Here is a 15,017-nt window from a genome sequence, read left to right on the forward strand (position 1 = left end):
TAAAAAATAAATAACTAAATAAATACTCCAGAAATGACAGTCAAACGAACAATCAATGAATTTTTAAATTTTATGGAGAGCAGGTATGAACGCCAAATGGAGAGATAAACAATTTGAAATTAGAGCGGAAGTTGTTTTGTTTTACTTAAGGCGGTCAACATCTAAGATCTTTGGCGACCGCAGCTTTTTTCTTTGCACTCATGGCCTCCGGACAGGAAATCCAGTACACTAACCTCAAAGCTAATACTTCCACTTTTTTTTTTGAAGCTATTTCTAGAATCAAGTCCATATTATATCTGCCTAAGTTATTGTAATCTGTTCTATTATAATGCCATACTTTTTTTGAAATACATTTTTTTATTAGTTATCAATTTTTTTTTTTTTATAGACCAATATAATTTAAAATGTAAGAGTGTATAAAGTGCAAACACAGTTGCCTTAATAGTATTGGCAGTGCAGCGAAACTAAGAATATTCTGCACACGTAGAGGTACCTTGCAATGTAACATATGTGCAATAGAAAATTCTTTTTTCAGTTCATACCAACATGGTCGGCTGTATGCTGAATAAATAAAAGACGTTATCCCACTGTCTGTCCTCGGTGGTGATGCAGTTAAGCAGTTTTATGACCAATAATATGGTCGGATCTTTACCACTATCTCGTTCTATCCATCTCTATTGGGGAGGTTCATTGTTTTAACTGAGGATTGTCTAACCATTTCGATTAAATTCTCAAAAAATTTGAACTGAAATTATAAACATTTTAGCTCTGTGTCGATCAGTTGACGACCATTTCTGGGGGCGTTTGTTGATTTTGAATAGAAAGCAACTTTGTTATCGCAGACAAATTTCTACGGCGACTCGTCTATTTGTTCTGTTCTGTTTTGTTGTATCCTCTTCCATGAGCTACGTTCTTTTCTGTCGCCTTCCACTAGCTCGCCCTTGGATAAGATTTGCTGCTTCAAAACATAATGCTCTGTTCTGTGAATGAATCACCTCATAGAACTGTTCGCGTTTCTAAACACAGCCGGGTCTTAACGCAAAGGTATTAACTACAGGCAAAAAACATATATTCAATAAAAATAATAATAATTAACCAAAATGTTTTCTAAAATACATTTGTCTAAAAATATTTATGCGTATTTTTAATTATTTTCTTTTAATATTAATTAACTGGTACCAAAATGTTCCGCAACAAGTAAATAACCTGGACAAAATAAATAGGCTTGAGAGAAGCATCACCCAAATAGGCCTACATTGCTCTCCAGCAGTTAGTGGGCCAACATAGCTCTCGCAAGAGAATTAAGAGCATCATAAGCGGAGTTTAGAAATAAAATCCAAGACCTTGAGAATACTAATACTTTTTCAGTTTCAAAGAACATATTCAAACGAGTAAATCCTGAAGAAAATTCGATTATATAGAGAGAGAAATATTATATTTACATTGCTTTAATTTGTCTGCCTGTTAAACATAATTATTTAAGAAGGTAATAACCATTGCCTGCTTGGAAGTGGCGACTGTCTGGGGCGGTGCATACAATTAAGAAAAAATACAATCATAGAGGTAATGGAAACTAATACTTGACTAACCTTCCTCCAGATAAAAAGGCTACCAATATCTAAGCATGTGAAGGGAGGAACTTTTTTCATTTTCTGTTCTCCTTTTGCTTTCAAATTTTCATAAAAACATAAAATAGAAAATCAAGAAAAAAAGTAAAAATAAATTTATTTCAACAATGCATCACGTTATGCATACACATATATTATACAGGGTGTTCATTATAAGACAGCTCAAATGCATTTCATGCTTAAACGGTTGATCTGAGCAAAAAATGGTAAAGGAAAAATTTGTTGCCCGTCACCTCTAGTTTCAGAATATGTGACTTGATTTTAGATTCCTGCCCGCATATACGGGTGAGGTCTATTTTCGTATAACACTTTTAAAGAGTATAAAAAGTTATGAAAGAAACCGCAATTCGATATCTTCAAAATTAAAGGTGCTAGGCCATTTCAAAATCTGATATTTATTAATCATATTTCAATTTTTTAACTAGTTATCAAAGAGAAAGAAGAGCACGCGATAGGTCTTTTTATGTATTTTTTCATCCCCTTTCTACTAAAAATATTGCCAAGGCAGTAAAGCTAGTATTTTTCTTAATATCGGAAAATAAGTCGTTTTCCGAGTGATTTTTCTAAGAAAAATCAAATGTTTAGAGCTTTAGATATTCTCAAGCATACACAAAATGGCTAAAAATTAATTTTACATCTGTTACAAACAAGAAGGTTTAATAATTATTTGGTAATTTTGGGAGAGTTGCGTTTAATTACCAAAACAATTGGAAACCACCTGCCACACATTTAAATGATCAATATCTTTCATGTAAAGAATCAAACTTATTCCTTAATTTATCAAATAATGCACTTTACTCAACTTGTGAAGCATGTACTGTGCCTTCAAAGGTGCCTCCTCGTATACAGAGAGCAGTTGATAACCTCCAGGCTAACCTGGCTTGCGAGCCAGAGGAGGCACCTTTGAAGGCACAGTACTTGCTTTATAAGTTGAGTAAAGTGCATTATTTAAAAAAAAACAAAAAAAATACATAAAAATGACCTATCGCGTGCACTTCTTTCTCTTTGATAACAAGTTAAAAAATTGAAATATGATTAATAAATGCCTGGTTTTGAAATTGCTAGCTCCTTTAATTTTGAATATATCGAATTGCGGTTTCCGGTATCTTTCATAACTTTTTATACTCTTTAAAACTGTCTATATGAAAATGGGAGTCAACTGCTAACCCTCACGTTTGGTCGCGTGTCAGCCGCGTATGCGGGCAGGAATCTAAAATCAAGTCACATATTCTGAAACTAGAGGTGACGGGCAACAAATTTTTCCTCTACCATTTTTTGCTCAGATTAACCGTTTAAGCGTGAAATGCATTTGAGCCGTCTTAAAATGAACACCCTGTATATGCTTGGAGCAGTAATTATTTGAAATATACGTATGTGATCTAGAACAGTAATTGACTAATGTTTTATTAGATTTGATAGCTTACTGCCCAAAACCAACAGATATAGAGTAAGATGTAGTTATTTCAAATTTTGAAATTATTACTACTGTTTATTTGAAGCACTAAAGTGATACCCTTTCTTAAACTAATGGGAGCAGAAAGATTATTGCGTAAATTACGAGTGAAATTGGCAACAACCTTTCTGCCCTTTGGATTAATAAATCAGACACAAAAATAGATAAAAAAGTATTCAACAATTAAAATAATAAACAAAAAGGAAATTATTACGGAATAGTTATTTATTTAACAAGTGTGGAAAGTAGTACTTTTCCTCACGCGAGGCAGGGTTTGCACGCACGAGCGAGCGAAGCGATGCGAGTGCAAGTGCAAATTGCCGAGTGTGAAGAAAATACTTTACACTCGAGTTAAATATTATATTTTTTCTGCAACCATTTATTAACTAAAAAAATTAAAAATTTCATTTTTACAGTCTACAAAAAGTAATTTATTTATTATAAACATTTATTGTTATATTACAATTATTTACATTACTTACGTATTTACATTACTTATTACATTTTCTGCTGTTTCTTTTATTGATGGAGGAGTGTTTTCTAAACAGGCATCACTAGAATCCATTTTAAATTTCTATAAGGTAACACTATAACCTTTTTAACTGTTATAATTAAAAATATCTAATTATTTATTAAAGTATTATTTTTATTTCTATATTCCTTTCAATTTTTATTTTATTTTTTAATATTCGTTTTTTAATTATTTAGTTACGTTAAATAAGCTTATTAAAGTTTTACAGAAAATATTTATGTTAATAACAAAACTTCTTATATCAAGGAAGCACAATAAAGTTTTTCCACACACTAGTGCGGAAAGTGACACTAATGGGAATTTCCCCCCACTAGTGTGGGAAGTTGGGCATTACACAGCTGATTTTAATTGAGTAATGAGAACTTCCCTACATGGTTGTAGAAAAAATTTATTGCTCATTAGATTAGTGTAATTAAAATCGTTATATTGTCACTTTTAGGGATCAATTTTTGCCATTAAAAGACCACGAAGCAAAGAAAATGATAAAAGATCGCTTTCTCAAAAACGGTTGAGAATAAATGATTTTAAATCCGTACATACTGTCGCAAAGCAAGTATAAAACCATCTCCTATCTTTTGGCCAAGTGAACGTTGTGCATCATCTCAGTGCTAAGCTCAAGTCACCATTATTATGGGACGCACTCCATTTTAAGTGTCAGTTACAAAGCCTAACTCATACTCGTATAGCAGTGTACTCAGAATCTTCTGGTTTAATACAAAGAAATATTGTCCACAAAGATGTTGACACCATCATATTGCAAAACTTTGAAAATTATTGATGTTTTTTATTTAGAGAATTGTAAGAATGCTGGAAGTTTATTTTTAGGCAGTGCCATCTTTTTTATGGAAACAAAAGTAGCGGAGGGCGATTTCTGTAAAAGGGAAACTCACATAGCACTTTTATGGGTGGTATAAACAAGCAATGGACACTTTCTTTAAAGCAAAAATAACGCCATACAGTTTTTTTTTTAGTATTGCCAACCAGACACTATGAAACAAAAAGTTTTCAAATATCGTATACTTTTCTAGATTTCATAGATACCCATACAGCTGTAATAAAAGGTTTTGAATTTTATGAATTATTCATATTTTTTTGTCTTTTTATTATAAATGTAAACATGCTTTGAAAAAGGTATGAAAGAATATCTGGCGAATGGTAACGGCATTGAAAGAAAGCCAAAGAATTTACGTAAAGTAGCATACGTGTTGATAAAAGTTTAGAAAGGGTTTAGCCAAACCCTTCTTTGTGGCACACGTTCTTTGCGTGAGCGTCAGTGCGAGTGAGGAGAAGAACTCAGTGCCACAATTTCATGTTTTTCTCACCAATCTGGGTACACTGGCACCTCCTAAACTCCGGTTAGATTCTAATCCAACCAGAAGGATGCGGTTCGCATTAAATTTATTAGGATTAAGGCTGACACTGCTTGGGACTTGGGCAATTCTTAGGATGAACTTAACCACACTTTACTATCTTTAATTGAACTATTTCATATGTTACTTGATCTTTTTTTTTTTAAAAAAAAATAACTCCATTGTAATTTACAACTCAGGGGCAATTGTTGACAGTCAACAAGTAAATCAGATGACTGGACATCAGATTAAAGAGGAGTTACATAAGTGGGTCTCCAATGAGTGAAGTAGAGAATTGCGGAGCTTGCACCGTTTCAAACGACGATTGAGGCGTTACCTGAACCGTTGAAGCCTTGAAATCACATACAGGAAGCTATCGCAACTTTGAAGCCATTCACAATGAAGTTAAATTAGCTGCATTTCAAAGAGAAATACATTTAATTAGAATTTAGGGGGTTTGCTATTAAGGTCCCTCTACTCCATGTTGAGCGGAGATGGCCAAACTTTGTAGTTCTCTTAAAGAACTTTATTATTTAATCAGGGGCGGCTGGTGCCTTAAACAAAAAAATGTGGAAATTGCTGTCTTCGAAACAGAATTAAGTTTCTGCATTGCTCATTGAGGCAATATTGTTAAGGTGTGGCTTTAGGACTCATGCAAACTTTAGCAAACTTTTTTTAAAAAAATCCATTTATCTTTCTTGTTCAAGATGAGGTATCTTTTTAAAGAAAGTACTGCCAAACCCTAGCCCAGGGACCCAACGAATTTATGGATTATTTAAAATATAAACATCTTCATTAACATTTAATGTTATATTTTTATACAAAACCGTGGACGAATCAAAACTTATGTTCAATCTACACCTTAGTCAACACAAAACGGAAGTAAACCTCTGGTAATTAGGGATTCAAGACTAACCTATTTATATTCATATCATTATTAATCAAAGTTTAAAAAAAACAGTCTAGTCCACTTTAACATTGAAAGGAAAGAAAATGCTTAGAATGAGAAATTGACATCATAATCAATCCATGCAGACTGCATTTCAATCACTTTTTGTAACCCAGGAAGCAGATTACGAGGTGTGGCTATTAAATAACGAGACTATTGCTGTAAAACATTTTATTTTAAATTTATGCATCTTTAGTTATTATCACCTTCAATATACACCCCTCCCCTATCCCTACAACGCTCCACGCGAATTTACCATTATTCGAAACCATGCTGGAAGTCTTTTTCTGTCAGCTCCTGCATGACGCGTGCCGCTTTTTCTTTCACAGCTTCAACGAACTGAAATCGTGTTCCTTTTAATGCAGATTTGACTTTAGGGAATAGACAATAGTCACATGGGGTCAGGTCAGGATGGCCTAAAACTGAGATGTTGGTACTTGGCTAGAAACGTCTACCAACAGACAATGCAATGTGAGCCGGCGCGTTGTCTTGATGGAGAACCCATGACATGGTTCTTCCACAAATCGGGCCGATTTTTCCTTACTCTTTCACGGAGTTAAGCAAGCACCTCACGGTAGAAATGTTGATTAATTATGCGTAATTTCCGATATTTCATCAAGCGAAATCAATCAGAATTTTTTCGTATTAGTCCATTATCTCATGTTTTCTTTGCATGTTTAGTTTATTAGGTTTCCTAAATCGTTCTTTAAAAATGATGGTTATTAATTGCTATAATCTGTGCTTGGAATAATTCAATGATGGTATATTATAAACTTTTGTATTTTGATTTTTATGCAACTAAAGCACGAACCAGTTTCTGTTATTATTTGATTAAGGTGCGGGTTAAATTTGAGATGATCAGCGCCATGGTACCTTCTCAGAGTGTGGGTGGTCTCAAAAACGGTATATTAAAGAAAAAATCGCTATCCATCAGCGGATAGAAAGCTAAAAGAAGCTGGATGGATGGAGTCCCGCAATAGTAACCCAATTCCACCCGGATTTGAATCTATTTTACCAGCTTCTAGACGCCTTTAGTAAGCAGTCTTTATCTTGTTAAAAAACTTTTTAACAATAACTAAGCAATTTATGATACTGTTTATTTTATTCAGAAAAAGCGCTATACAATTGTTTAACATTCTAAATATGTTTGGAATTATACTAGAGAGAAGAAGATTGAACTAAAAATATGATATTGGCAAATGGCATTCAGTTATTAGTATATACATCCAGCCTTACTTGGTATACATTAGATCGTTACGCATGACAAAACATGTGTCTGTCTGTTCCAGAAATGTCGACCGAGATTAGTGTCACGTATTCAGTTTGTCTGTCATCCCATCTTCCTGCTACTTAACTAACCTAGCCATCGCTGGTTACCACCCTACCACTCATCATCACCAGACAATACATTCACGTGCAGTACACTGTTAAATAATTACGCCCTAATAATTAATAATGGATAACTTCAAAGGGATTATAAGGTTTGTCCAAATCCGTTTCTAAGGGAGATGGTTTTTTTGTCCCTTCTAATTAAATTTGTTTCTCTTCGAACTGTAGCGGTTTTCCCAACAAGGTGAACGGCTGCAGACGTACGACAACATTTTAACAAGGTCAACGTTTCTTCTAGTTTCAACCAGAATATAGAGAGTGGCGTAATAACTCGATTTATCTGTATCAGTTCTCTGGATTTACTAGAATTAGTGGGGTTTCTACGGCTTAATTTCCCTGAACCCCCTAAGCAGAATGACCATGGATATAATATTTCTTTCCAAATAATGTGAGAAAATAATTCATGTACCTTTTTTAAAAAAGCCGAACAAAAACGCCCTAAATAAATATTTTCAAGTTATTTTAGGCACAACTTAATCTGCAGGCCGACGGATACAGTTCCCTAGTTACGGGAAAAATTGATCCAAGAACAGCCAGATGGAAACCAAACCATTTTGGGGTAAAAATTCTAATATATCCATCGTGGACCGTCTGGTGTAGAATTTAAAGTAAGTATAGGCTGCTTACCAGAAGACACCATGACTGACGAAAATTTTAGCCAGATTATCCAAGAAGAAACTCTAAGGACGATGTTTTGTCCACGATTTGGCGATAGCAGACAGGTAAACTGTTACAGAATTTACCCAGAAAACGAACTTCGTCTTAATGATGAGTGGTAGAAACCTGCGGAATTAGGAACAGCCTGTACTAGAATTCCTAATTCATAAAAAGAATATTGGAGGCATTGTTGGTCAGAAGCTGAATGAAATCATCATCTTAATACACAAGAAGAGAATCGTCCTTTGTAGACGCAAATATTTTACTTGAAAAAGAAGGAAAAATGAAGCAACTCGACTGATAGGATCTTAACGAATTTCACAGAACCAGAATCCTTTTGTAGAACTACTGAATTCCTTGTCATGTGGCCATCAAGGAGTAGTAGGTAGTCTGGTCGGGTGAACTCAGGCCCGTGACAGGGAAAAAGGTAATAACGTGTGGCTTTACTCCAACAAGACCGGTGGCCATTAGACGATCATAAACTGAAACAAATAAGACCAAAAGGTACCGCTCTAAAGCACGCCGCGACAAATTAATGGCGTCTGTTTTTTTGGCCAACGCTTGCAGATTCTGGTCTTATCTACTTTTTAAATTCATTTAACGACTGTAGATTCTAAAGTTAGACATTACTGAACAGATTATGTAGATATGCAAATAAATGACGTCTAAATTCAGATATGAGTGAAGAGCGATACTTTGGTCCCACTAGTAAAGTAATTCAGTCCAGCTATTATTAAAGATGCTGGGCATCTACAATGGATATACATAATGTGTATAACGATTTTATTTTTATGCAATGCGATGAGTTTACATAATAAGAGAAGTTTATGTAAAACGTTTATATAACATAAACAATAATGGAAAGGATTCAGTAATTACTAACGACTGAATTGAAAATAATAATACACTTTTGCATCTAATTATCTCTTTTTAATATTTGTTTATAAGCACATTGTCACGAGCAACTGACAAGACAGCATTAACTACAATAAGTAAAAAACAACATTATTAAACAAGTAAAGACAAAACAAGCTGCGATACAAATTGCAGCATAAAAACAAATAGAGTTGTTTATTGTGATACAAGTCGCTATTAAAGTCTTATTGTTCTGTAGAAAATGAAGACAGTATTTGGGAGAATCTTTGCTATTATTTCGCGTGATTATGCTGTCCTTTGTTTGTGTTTATGTTTATTATGCACAACTAACCGAAAGTAATTAGCAGTTTGTTTCAATATCGCAGCATAATCTTCAGCAGCCCGCTTTTCTCCTTAAAGTTCAATCCTACTTCTCTCTAGCTCTGTTTATCCTGCATTAATTTGTTCTTATTTTATAAATTGATGGTTTATTGAACTAACTTTTTTATTTATAATGTAATTTTTCGGTAACCGCTCCTCATATTATAGTGACACATTGATTAGACGACCACATTTTTAAAACTAAAACATGTTTTATTCAATCACAATTACAAAATAACGAATTTTCTGGTAACCACCATTTATTCAATGCTCATCCACACTTAGACGTTAAGTAAATGATTTTTCTGAAATGTGCTCTTTTCAACAGTTACAGGTTTAAAAACTCTAAAATTACCCAATATTGAACCACATTGTAATTACAGTTACTGTTTCAAATAAGACAACCAAATGAAGACTAAATTTGCAAAAAAAAAAAAAGAGTTTATTTAATCTCTTGAGAAACAAAGTGAGCGAGAAGAGTGTAGTAAAATAGTTTTATACAACCAACTTAAGAGTCTACAGCTGAATCGAGACTTCCTCCATTTTCGGGGGCTGACACAACCACAACAAAAAATTCTAATTTCGCCTAACTGTCAAGCAATCTTCTTCTGATTTAACTTCAAAATTATTGCAAAACTTTAAATTGAAAACACATTCTATGAATTTCCTCAGTTTGTTACATTTTTTTTTCTTAACTCCAACAAACTAATTAAAACAGTGATGAAAGAAATTTAATGATCGACCGTAAAAAAGAATTGACATTTTCCATAGTCAGAGGACTGTTAATTTAAGACTTCGTGAAATTAGGAATCCCAGGATTTTTATTTTAATGTGATCTACATCTGATAATTTAGAAAAAATGAATAATAGAGCATTACAGGGAAGGGATTAGCTATGAGGTTAGCATACTGGACTCCCACGCGGAGGTCCCGGGTTCGAATCCAGCAGCTGACCCTTAGATTTTCTCTTCCTAGGAGCTTCTTACAGCTCACTGTCCGGTGATGTACAGTGTTGTCTGTAACGAGAGAACACTGTCCGGAGGCCGGCAGTGCACTGGAAAAAGCTCCGTGCGCTAATAACCTTAGATGTTGATGCGCCAAAAAAAAAAAAAAAAAAAAAAAAAATAGAGCATTACAAAAATTAAAAAAAAATACAAATATGTCTAACGTTCTTTAGAAAATCCAGAGAAATTTTATAGGCTGGATCTAAATTTAATTGAGTGAAATAAAGAAATTTAATGTGCAAAACAGAAAATAAAATAGCAAAGTATAGTCGTAGATTGTCATGGTTAAAACTATAAACAACTGTTAATTCATGGTGTAGTGATTATGAGTATTTAATTGTTTAACACTGCATTGCCAATCCGAAGTCAATTTGGCGCCGAAAAAATAGAAATGGTCTCTGTTTCTCCACATCTCACAGCTATCCCAAAATGCTCTTAGATATGCTATCCCCACTCTCTCACCATTTGATAGTCACGAGCTGAAGACCGTGGAATTCTTAGTTTCTTTTTGCAGATTAGTTTACTTGAATCATAAGAGTCATTTTGACTCCAGATTGGCATTACACGTAAATATATCGAAGTCATTTCGACTACTGATTGGTAATATAAGTAGATTTTCTGTTATTATCTTGACTCCAGATTATTGCCTAAATGCTTATTTAATAAATTTACATAATTTTCATAGAAAGTATCAAGGCACAAAAAAAGCCTCTTTCTAGAATTGATTTTCTGTCCGAATTGCAGCAAAAACTTGCAGTGAATTGGGTAATTTCCGATCCGTGTCAACAGCGCACATAATTGAAAAAAATAGTGAATGTAATTAAAAAAATGAAAATGTCCCTGATCAGAAAGCAGTCAATCAGGATTCTAGAAAATACTGAAATTACTGCGATCCTAAGTTTAAGTTAATTCCTTCTGCGTGAAATGTTAAAGCCGATTTGTGGACAAAATTTGTTTTTTCGTCCTTAATTCCTATTCTTTCTCATCCTTTAGTGCAAATTTTATTATTAAAATTGAAATAAATATAAAAAAAAGATAACAATAAATTATGGAGTCAATATGACTCCACATTGGCAATAACTGACTAAGTTCGAGCATTGGCAATCCAGTGTTAAGAAAGAACCCAGTTTATTGGCTACGCGATCCATTAGTTTCAAAAATTATTAAAAACAAAAAGTATTTAGCACGTATTGTGTCAATCACATTTGTTTCAAGTTAAATAAAAAGAATAGGAGAGAATAAATAATCCAGGTTTATTCTGAACTACGTTAATATTTCTTGAAGACGCTATTAGTGTATAAACCAAAATACGAATTAATACCCCTTCGCGGACAATTAAATACTTGAAAACTGAGCCTCGAAGGATTTCTGTCTTAAAGGAATAATCTGCGATCAAAAAAAGCTCTTTAAAATTGCTCTTAAATTAGGTTTTTCAACAAAAAAACTTCATAAAATAAATGAAACGCGAAAAAGGAGAAAATTTAAAGCCGAAAAAGGCAATGCTGTTCGTTGTCAGTTAAATATTTTAGAATTAATAGAAAATTTGAGGTGGCACAATCCAATTTATAATTTAAATTATAACGAGTACTAATTTGTTTTAAATTTAACAAAATAAAACTAAATGTTTCATTTAACTGAAACAATAAAACTTGCGTCTTGATTTGTTTTCTGTCGAATGACTCTCCAGTGGTCCAATACTGTCTGTTAGCAATGCCCTCTTTGTTTACTACCCATCTTGCTCTGTTCTACCATGCTCTTAGCGCTTACTTACCGGCTACTGGCCACAACAAATCTACCATAAACATTCTCTGAATAATAGAAGCCAATCCAAAAAGCATTTCCACGAAAGACTGTCTAAGGCGAAGTCCGGTCTAAATTCTGTATGGGGTCTCTTCATGAATAATAACAAAATTCCGTTTTCCTCTAAAATGAAAATCATTTATTCCGCATCCAGATCCATTATTTGTTATGGTGCTCAAATCTGGGGATACAAACAATTCGAAGAATTAAACAGATTTCTGTGTTTTTTTATGAAAACATTGCTTCACCTGCCTTCTCACACACCAGCTTATTTAATTTATTTAGAGTCACACTTAACTTCTCCTTTTGTATATACACTTCAGCTCCACTTAAATTACGTACACAAAACTATTAATTATCCCGAATATAGGTATCCGAAATTAGTCACTTTAGAAATCATGAAATGCAATAGTCTCTGGCTTAAAGAATTAAATAGTTCAGCTTCAGATTATAAATTGGAAATAAAATTTAATTTAAATAACGTAGACTTATGGTTGTCTAATTTAAAAAATATTCAGTCTCGCTTTAATTATTATTTCCGTCAGAATTGTATATCTAAAGCCCTAAATTCTTCATCAGGCAGAATTTACAAAGAATTGAACTTAGATGTTCAATATATGAATGACGAGCTGCCAATAAGTTACATTAGTTGGATAACCAAATCCAGAGGAGAGTAACTATATTTGAATTGCAGTGTACTTAGAGAGCCGTCAAGGCATTTATGTTCCCTCTGCAATATGTCACATTTAGAGAATGTATACCATTTTGTCGCTGAGTGTCCTTCTCTGAAAGAATTCAGACTGTTACTTTTTAACAAGACCATTCTCTCTTTGGAGGAGTTAGTACAATATCTGAATGGGTACAGGGGATGGTTACCTCTCATCAATTATTGCAAGGATGCGTGGAAATATAGGTATTGCCTCATTTCTGAATTCAATTATTGATATTTTATTTATTTATTTATTTTTTCTTATGAACATATATATTAAATATTCATTACATTTTTTACTCCACATTTATATTTTATTAGTAATTTTTTCCCCCCCTCACCAGGATGTGTAATTTTGATTTGTTTATTTTTTTCCACACAACTCCGCTGACGGTCAGTGACCAAGCAGACGTCTTTGTTAATATATTTGTTTGTATGTACATATGTTTCCAAATTTGTTATTAATAAAGATATTATCTATCTATCTATCTATCTATCTAGAAGCCAATCCAGGAGTAGAACTAGCATCTCCGCCTCCATTTCCCATAAAACTGGCAAGAAGAGAAGCATTTTCTTGCCCTGGCAACTTCAGCCATTGTCCTGTGAAGAAATTCATCTCGGACATTCGCAGCCTGTTTTTGTAGGATTGATGCCAGAAACGCGATTGTTTCATATTCTTTGTTAGATTATGCGCCATCTAACAATAGCACTTCAGCAAATTTTTGCATCTTATGGCTAAAGTAACATATTGTAACGAAGTTGACCTGGGCAAAGAAGAAAGGCCTAGATTTTTCTAGAGGTTGAGCGACTAAAGTCGGTAACAGGCCACCACTGTGTAAACAAAAGGCCGGTCTCTACCTGCGCCGAAGAAGAAAGGGACTAGATTGTTCTAGGAGTTTAGTGACCGTAGCCTGTAACGGTCCACCGCTGTGTAAAAGCCAGCTACGGGAGCGGCCCCAGTTGAGGTGGTGGCAGTATGTGTTTTCCCCAGCTAGTGATTGACTGGTGGGAGTGAGAAAGACGGAGTTGGAGCGAGACAGAGTGTTGGAGGAGGGCGGCCCCAGTTGGGGTGGTGGCAGTATGTGTTTTCCTCAGCCAGTGAGCGGCAGGTGGGCGTGAGGCAGACGGAGTGGGGCAGTCGCAGTTAAAGGGAGGCAGACACAGCTAGAGAATTTGGGACAGACGGTGTTGCAGTTAGTCTTTGAGAAGTTAGTCTTGGAAAGTCAGTTTAGAGAGACACTTTGGAAGTGACAGTTTTTGAGAGAGTCAGTGTTGCGGAGTGCTTCGGAGTTAGCCAGTTAGGCGGTTAGTCAGTTAGTGAGTAGAGCTGTGTTAGTGCATTTGAGACTAGTGCAACTCGGTGCAGTGCAGACCAGTGGTCAGTCGTGGAACAGTTTTGTGGCGTTACGTAGTGAGTAAGTAGCAGTAAACTGTTGAGACTGTTGTAAATGGTAACTGTAATGAATAGCGTTAGTTGCTAGTAAATGTTAATGTGAGTAATGTTAATGTGTTAATAAATCAAACTACTTATAAGTTTAGCGAGTTTTATTATTTATCAAACCCACATATTATTTAATAACTAGTGGCAGGCACTAGTTGTAGTTGTGAAGTTTTTAGTAAAAGGACAAAAACTTTACAATATTATGAATATTATTTTTCATGACGCGCTCATCCATCTGCGATGGCTCACATAAGTTTAAATTAAATTTTTAATTAATCGGGAAACAATTATTTGAAATATTTTAGTAGATTAAATGACAAAAAATGAATGTGAAATTGAGACTGTCCGCGATATATTAAGACAATTGTTTTTATTAATCACTTTCATTCTTTGTCACCAATGAAAGTATCAGTTAAAAACCAATAAGAGACGAAAAGAAAAACAAAATAATTAAAACTGAGAATGCCAAATAAACAGCGTGAAATCTCCCCATTTAAAAGCAGTATTTTATGTTTGACGCAATGAATGGCCGAATGAATGACGGTCTGTGTGACAAAGTGAACAGATGTCACTTTTAAATTGATTTATTGTTTTAGTTTGTATTCACACATCGCTCAATGGAAAAATATATTTATCAATAAGTTTCCTTTATATTGTTTTATTTAGGTTCTTCCTCTTTTATTTTTTAAACAAAAATATACATTCGGTGTGATTACTTACGCGAATTTTCTTCTTTTTTTTTTTATCTTTTATTGTAATTTACCACTGCAACAGTTGTTGCAACAAGCAAATATGGTAAAAAAAAGAAGAAATAAAAGAAAATCATGAGCGGAGAAGGCACCCAGTGGTGCCACTTCAGTAACGTGCTTCG

At 34.0% G+C, this 15,017-nt stretch overlaps 1 protein-coding gene across 3 annotated transcripts in view; it reads right to left on the minus strand.

The window, feature by feature from the left end:
• LOC141460566 (uncharacterized) overlaps positions 1–15,017 on the minus strand; it is a 519,534-nt gene that overhangs the window by 303,876 nt on the left and 200,641 nt on the right. The window lies entirely within an intron of this gene.

This window comes from Rhodnius prolixus, unplaced genomic scaffold, assembly GCF_049639745.1.
Source record: "Rhodnius prolixus isolate KJV_2025 unplaced genomic scaffold, Rpr scaffold_1, whole genome shotgun sequence".
Lineage (NCBI taxonomy): Eukaryota > Metazoa > Arthropoda > Insecta > Hemiptera > Reduviidae > Rhodnius > Rhodnius prolixus.